General features: G+C 39.6%; 1 protein-coding gene across 1 annotated transcript in view; it reads left to right on the plus strand.

The window, feature by feature from the left end:
* Window positions 1–1,146: 1,146 nt before the first annotated feature.
* Window positions 1,147–7,099, plus strand: part of PTPRF (protein tyrosine phosphatase, receptor type F) — a 670,152-nt gene continuing 664,199 nt past the window's right edge. Inside the window, exon 1 of the mRNA XM_015410174.1 lies at window positions 1,147–1,202. The gene's annotated coding sequence lies outside the window, so the exon portion shown is untranslated. The remainder of the gene's footprint in view (window positions 1,203–7,099) is intronic.

Here is a 7,099-nt window from a genome sequence, read left to right on the forward strand (position 1 = left end):
TATTCTTCGACGCTCAGCCTTGCTTATAGTCCAACTCTCACAGCCATACAGTACTACTGGGAATACCATTGCTTTGACCATACAGACTTTTGTTGGCAGGGTGATGTCTCGACTTTTTATTATGCTGTCAAGGTTTGCCATCACTTTCCTCCCAAGGAGCAGGCATCTTTTAATTTCATGGCTGCAGTCACCATCTGCAGTGAACTTGGATCCCAGGAAGGTGAAGTCTGTCACTGCTTCCATGACTTCTCCTTCTATTTGCCAAGGAGTGATGGGGCCGGATGCCATGATCTTAGTTTTTTTGATGTTGAGTTTCAAGCCAACCTTTCCGCTCTCGTCTTCAACCCTCAGCAAGAGACTCTTTAGGTCCTCTTCACTTTCTGCCATTAGAGTGGTATCGTCTGCATATCTGAGGTTGTTGATGTTTTTCCCAGCAATCTTAATTCCGGCTTCTGAATCATCCAGGCTGGCATTTCGCATGATGTACTCTGCATATAAATTAAATAAGCAAGGGGACAATATACATCCTTGGTGTACTCCTTTTCCTATGCTAAACCAATCAGTTGTCCCATATCCTGTTCTAACTGTCGCTCCTTGACCCTTATACAGGTTTCTCAAGAGACATGTGAGTTGGTCTGGTACTCCCATCTCCTTAAGTACTTGCCATAGTTTGTTGTGATCCACACAATCAAAGGCTTTAGCATAGTCAATGAAGCAGAAGTAGATCTTTTTCTGGTACTTTCTTGCTTTCTCCATAATCCAGCGAGTGTTGGCAATTTGATCTCTAGTTCCTCTACCTCTTTGAAACCCAGTTTGTACTTCTGGCAGTTCTCTATCCACGCACTGTTGAAGCCTAGCTTGTAGGATCTTGAGCATGACCTTGCTAGCGAGTGAAATGAGTTCAATTGTGCGATAGTTTGAATTCCAGTTACAGTTTGGCAAATGTGCTAACTGTGCCCAGGGAACTGCAGTTGATATACTTGATGCTATCCAGAGAACTGCTAGCATATATAGTTTTCTTACAGAATCCCTCATAATTTATTTATTACTTCAATTTATACCCCGCCCTCCCCGCAAGCAGACTTTACTGAAATTGGCCCCCTTTGTATTTCATAGGGTACCACCTGATGGGTCTTATCAGTGTGAGAAGGACCTACAACTTCTCTTTGCAAAGGAGCTGCAGGAAAGTTTGCTGCTATCAGGTGAGTATATGATCTTTGTGTGGAGTGGCTAACACTGTGGGTTTTTGTTAATTGAACATTATGTCATGGTAATGAAACATTCTTAGCTGTTCTTCCAAAGATGGTAAAGGACTGGTTTGACAACCTTTAAAAACATAAAAGGAAGCACTAATTGTTGCAGTACAGTATACCCTTTGACAGCTTTGGAGCGTAAGAAATGGCTTGCAATGCAAGAGATTCTTGGCAATTTGTCTGTAACTGAATTTCACTGTCCCTGAATCTGTGTTGTGGTAAATACTTGAGTTTAAAATTCCCCTAGCAGCTGTAGTTGTTTCCTCTAAGTATCTTAATAACTTGTGTCAAATTTTAGAAAATTAACTTTAAAAATTTTGTGCATATTTACAATGTATTTATTTGAATTGAAGCATCCAGGTTGTCCAATAGTTACATAATTCATTACTTTAAAGTGAAAGTCATTAATAAAATCAACACTATATTCCCTTTCCTCCAGTAATTGTCTTTAGGTTTTCTGCAGTGCTAATTAATGGTTGGTTTTAGGAAGTTTTGAAAAAATAGTTTTCCTGTACCTAAAGATGAATTGTACATTGTGATTCCTTAGGGAACCCCTGTGTTTGTGGGTCGTCCCCATATCTTTATGGGAGCATCTCTGGCCTGTTTCTCTTTTCCCTAGAGTTCCATGGTGTATTCGTCACCAGTGGGATACAAAGAAACCACTGAGTTAAAACAGTAACAAAACTATGTATTTTTGCAATTAATGTAGGGTGTTAATAAAATGGTAAAAGTACTGTCCCCCTCCACAGTGGTTTGGGGGAGGGGTTGGGAAAAATTATCTGCATCAAGAACTTTCTGTGCTGTATCATGATATAAGAGGAGTGTACATCAGACTTATTTCCAAAATGTAATCTGATATAGGAGGCCATGATTGGGAAGGCCTGATCCTATGTTGAAGTAGCAGTACCAGAATACTGGTTTAATTCTTGTTGTCATTGCATCACCAGTATGCCTTGTATTTTCAAGGTATAAGGAGACCAGGTTCCTGTCTCATCAAACCAAACTGAAAACATTTTCCCACAAACTATACTTTGGGCCACTTCAAAATATGGCATTTTTATTTTATTAGATTCCTTAGGTAATTTTGCAACATCTTTTCTTTTACATCTTTGAAGAAAAAGTATAGGAGAAAATTAAATAACCATTTAAAACAGATCACTCAGCAAATATAAAGAGGATTAAAATCCCAGTAGTCTTAAATAGTATTTTATCTTTTTTTTAACTTGCTAAGTGTGCATGTTTAATAACAGTTTTAAGCCATTGTATCTACCCTGAGCTGTTGGAATGAACTGTACTGTGATTCTTCTCCCCCCTCAGTCTCTTTCATTATGCATTGGCCTTGTTTAATGCTAGTTGTATGAATTATGTTGTGTCATCTACTCTGGAAATTTATCTCCAGGCATGATTTCCTTAGGTAGCTTTTAATTTGCACATTAGTTAAGGGAAATTATTCATTTTAATCTTGAATCCCTTTATATTTCTTTAGCTAACTTCATTCCAATTTGTAATCCCTTCTCACCTTGAAGTTTGTAATTATATCTGTGGAGAATTTAAAAATGAAATTTTGACATAGTCTCTGTTTACAGTTATCACCACTGATTTAAACATCACTCTCAAGTTGCTTTCACGTTGATAATTTTTCTGCTTAACCAGTTAATCAAAAGTCATGTATATGAAATATAGGAACTTCTTATTCCATGGATCTGACAATTAAAAGAGAATTAGTTACTGTGGATAGTTAAATTCTTATGTGCTTTGTTGGGAGAGAAATGTATAAACCAGCAATTCAAAAAGATATTTCTGTTGTGTGTAGACTGGACATTGATCTACTCTTTTGCCCTATAATGAAAGGATCAAAAAGGTTGATGAAAAGTTGGAAGGTATAGTAACTACAGAATTTACTACAGGAACATTTATATGTGTTGCAGAAGTCTGAGAGAACAAAGATTCTTAACTTCATCAATTTGGACTAGTTTTTCTCCCCAGCCAAGATCTGTCCATAGTACCAGGCAAAACATTAGAGAGCAGGGAGAACAGATTAAGATTGCATTATTATGAGAATCAGTTATGAGAACAATCAACACTATTTCTGTCAAGGGATATCAAGTCTCACAAACATAATGGAAACATGTGAAACAGAATTATTCACCTAGTTCACAAATGTGTTCTTTATTGATGAAGAGTTCTGGGTTCTGTAACAGAATCAAGCAAAATAATAATAATAATAGAAATCTACAAAGAGCCCCCAAGAGTTTTTATTCTATGCAACAATGCAATAAGTGTCCTAATGTGCTTGGAACAACAAGGGCTCTTCAGCAGGGGAATCATAGAATCATAGAATGTTAGAGTTGGAAGGGACCTTGTAGGTCATCTAGTCCAACCCCCTGCACTCTGCAGGAGTATACCGAAAGATAGCCCTACATACCTACAACATACCCGAAAGATGGTCGTCCAGCCTCCACTTGAAAACGTCCAGTGAAGGAGCGTCCACCACCTCCCGAGGCAGACTGTTCCATTGCTCAACCACTCGTACAGTTAGGAAGTTTCTCCTGATATTTAGCCGGTAACGACTCCTTTGTAATTTCCACCCATTAGCTCTAGTCTTGCAATCCAGAGGAAGAGAGAATAGATCTGCTCCATCTTCTACATGACAGCCCTTCAAATACCTGAAGACTGCAATCACGTCCCCTCTAAGCCTTCTCTTTCCCAGGCTAAACATACCCAACTCTTTCAGCCTTTCCTCATAAGACTTGGATTCCAACCCTCTCACCATCCTGGTTGCCCTCTTCTGGACACGCTCGAGCTTGTCAACATCCTTCCTAAAATGTGGTGCCCAAAACTGGAAAATATAGTTCACTGAACATTAGGCCAAACACTAGGCTAGCAGTTTATAAAAACCACATATAGACTTTTGGTTCTGTGTATATCTAATTTAGATATGATACTTCTTGGTTCTGTCTTGTGTTTTTTCCATGGTAGCTTTTTCTCGCACAGATCACAAATTTAAAAAGTAGACACCAAAATTTGCTGTAAATAGGATTATAAATGCAAATATTTCAGTTTATAGTTTGGCATTCCTAACTGAATACTGATTGATATTAGACTCCCACCCTCCTGGCTGAAGCTGGATGCTTGGCATACTTATTTCAAGTTGTGAGGCACATTGTTTGCCTCTTTTTACAGATGATCCGTTTGCTAAAATTTGATGAAATTCTGTCTTTGGTACAGTATGGAATGGGCTTAACAGAAACAAACTCTTCTCTTTCAGATGTTTTGCTTTTGCATTGGGAAATTGGCATTTGGGTACCGTAAAAGTGGCTGGGAAGAAAAGTATCTCCCTCTGCCTTTTGAAGCCTCAATTTCTCATAAATGGAAAAAAATGGCAAACCATTGCTTTACCAAACTTTTGTTTGTTTCCAGCCTTACACTGTCAAATTTTGCACTTCAAAATAGGCATGTGCATATCTTGTCTTGCTAGTGCACATTCTCATGCTTTCCCCTTCCAGTTTCACCTTTAGCTGGTTTCAGCAACCAACCCAGCAACTGCTTGCAACATTTTTTTCAGAGCAGGTGATAGAACTTGTGCCCAAGCAGTGTCACTAAGCATGAGACCTGTTTCTCAGCAACAGGAAGAACATATTATGTCTCAAAACTCTTCCCCCTTGTTGTAGGGGTTTTGGCAATTTCTAACATCTCCCTGGTTGAACACATAGGCTTGGATCCAAAGGACTATGTAAAATAGCTTGTGAAATAGCTTTTCCCATCTTCTTCTTTCTGTGATAGCTTGCTATGGTTCTCAAACAACAGCTCCTGGGGATTAAAGGATCCTTCTGAACAGTATGGGGAGTTACGTGAGGCCAGTAGTGTGATGGGGAAATCAGTGAAAATTACTGTCCCCTTGTGTGGAAGAATACTTTAGATACATCCACTCTGTACCCCTTTTCTTCTGTGACCATCATAAGTTCTTCATGGTCTCAGATAGAGGTTTTCCTAATCCTGCTACCTGAGTCCATTAACTGCAGATGACAGAAACTGGACCTGTGCATTACATATACTCTGCTACTGAACTATGATCCTTGTCCTCTTGGAAGCAAAGTTCTATTTATACTATTCAGAATAATTCTTCCAATAAAACTGAATGAACAACATGAATGGGATTTTGTTCCCAAATACCAATAGGTATGGTTTATAAAACTATATTCTAATAGGAAATGTTGTATTTTAGACAGAAAATATAAAATAGCCTGTTTTGCCTGTTTTCTGTGCCTTTCAGTTTAATCCAGACTAATGATAGCATAAAGTTATTATTGGTTAATGTTTTACTATTGCTGCAAGTAGAAAAGTAACTCTGACCCCGTATTTGGGGATCAGGTCTTTTATAGATCAGCTATTTGGAATAAAAACATAAACTGTTACACAAATAAGCTGTCAGAAGCAGAACACTGTTCTTGTAAATAAATGGTGATATAGTTTGCACACTGGGTTAAGATGCTGCTTTGAGTCTGTGTTGAAGGTCTGTGGAAACATCGGCTCTTTTGGGAAAAACAGAGCTATTTTTGGGCAGGAACGCACAGGAATGGAGTTCCGGCTGGCTTCAGACTTGGCCACGCCCACTACAGCCAAAACCTCTGCATGCGTGGCTACAGAGGGAAGGCCTGGAGAAGCGACCCCCGTGACTCCTGACTCCGAGGCGGGTGGGCCAGGGAGGGCCCTGGGAGGATCGGGAAGGCATTTAAATGCCTCCCTGTGCCCTCCCCAGCCTGTCCAAGGGCCGGCTTGCCCCGGCTCCCCACAGCCTTCCCTTCGAGGGGGAGCTTGTCGATCAAGCCAAGGGAAGGCATGGGGGTTTGGCCTAATATGCTAATGAGCTATGCTGTCAGGAGTCTGGTCTAATATGCTAATGAGTTTCTACTGTTGGGTGTGGCCTATTATGCTAATGAATTCCTGCTATCTACAAAAAAAGCCCTGGGGAAAACCATTGGTTAAGTTAGACAGGGGTTGTAGTGGCAGGCTCAGTCAGTGTAGTGTTAACACACTTTGAGCTTGGTCTTTGGTTTAACATCATGTTGGTGCAAGTACACCGGAACTGAATAAAGCTCTCCTTTTTTTTGTCAGCAAGGAAGAAATGCCAAGTATAGGCTTTTATTACCCTGGTTATGTTAGATCTAATCTTTAAGTCTCTGAGTATGTTCAGCATATTAACATTGATCTTTGGCCCCCTTCCCCTAAACACACCAAGTCTGCATCACCTATGACACAGGTTTATGTTGTATGTTAAACTAAAGCACCTAATTCATTTTGTAGAGCATCTAAAATGCAGTCCAGTATTCTGAGCTGCCTGCATAATTCAAGCACAGTAATTTCACCCCAGTGAGGTCACAGTAGTGTGAAACTTCAAATAATTTGGATGACTTCTGAATACATGTAGTTCATACTTTGCATAATGCTGAGTTTTCAGGTCACTTACTTTGTGACCCAGCATTCTCTTTCTCTGGCAGATTTGTAATGGTGGGTAGTACACACTTGCTATTCTGCACATGTTATGTTATGCTTCCAGCATTTCCATGCAAAAGATCTTGACTGCAGAACAACAGAGACTTCAGTCAACTTTATTACATCGTTACTGACAGGGCTATTTCATTTACACTTGTATAGTTTGAAAACTTGTTGGTAAGAGTTTCTAAAATGCTTGAGAAACCAAGCTAAAAGAAACCCAAATGGGAAGGGTAGCTTTAAAAAAGATGCAAAAGCAGCCCCCTCCACCAATAAATCCAGCCTAAGGTAACCCAAAACATTGTCTAAAGAGAGAAGTTTGCACCATGAGGCAAGGTTCTACCAGTGTATCA

The sequence above is a fragment of the Gekko japonicus genome, unplaced genomic scaffold (assembly GCF_001447785.1).
Source record: "Gekko japonicus isolate JY-2015 unplaced genomic scaffold, Gekko_japonicus_V1.1 scaffold771, whole genome shotgun sequence".
Taxonomy (NCBI): Eukaryota; Metazoa; Chordata; class Lepidosauria; order Squamata; family Gekkonidae; genus Gekko; species Gekko japonicus.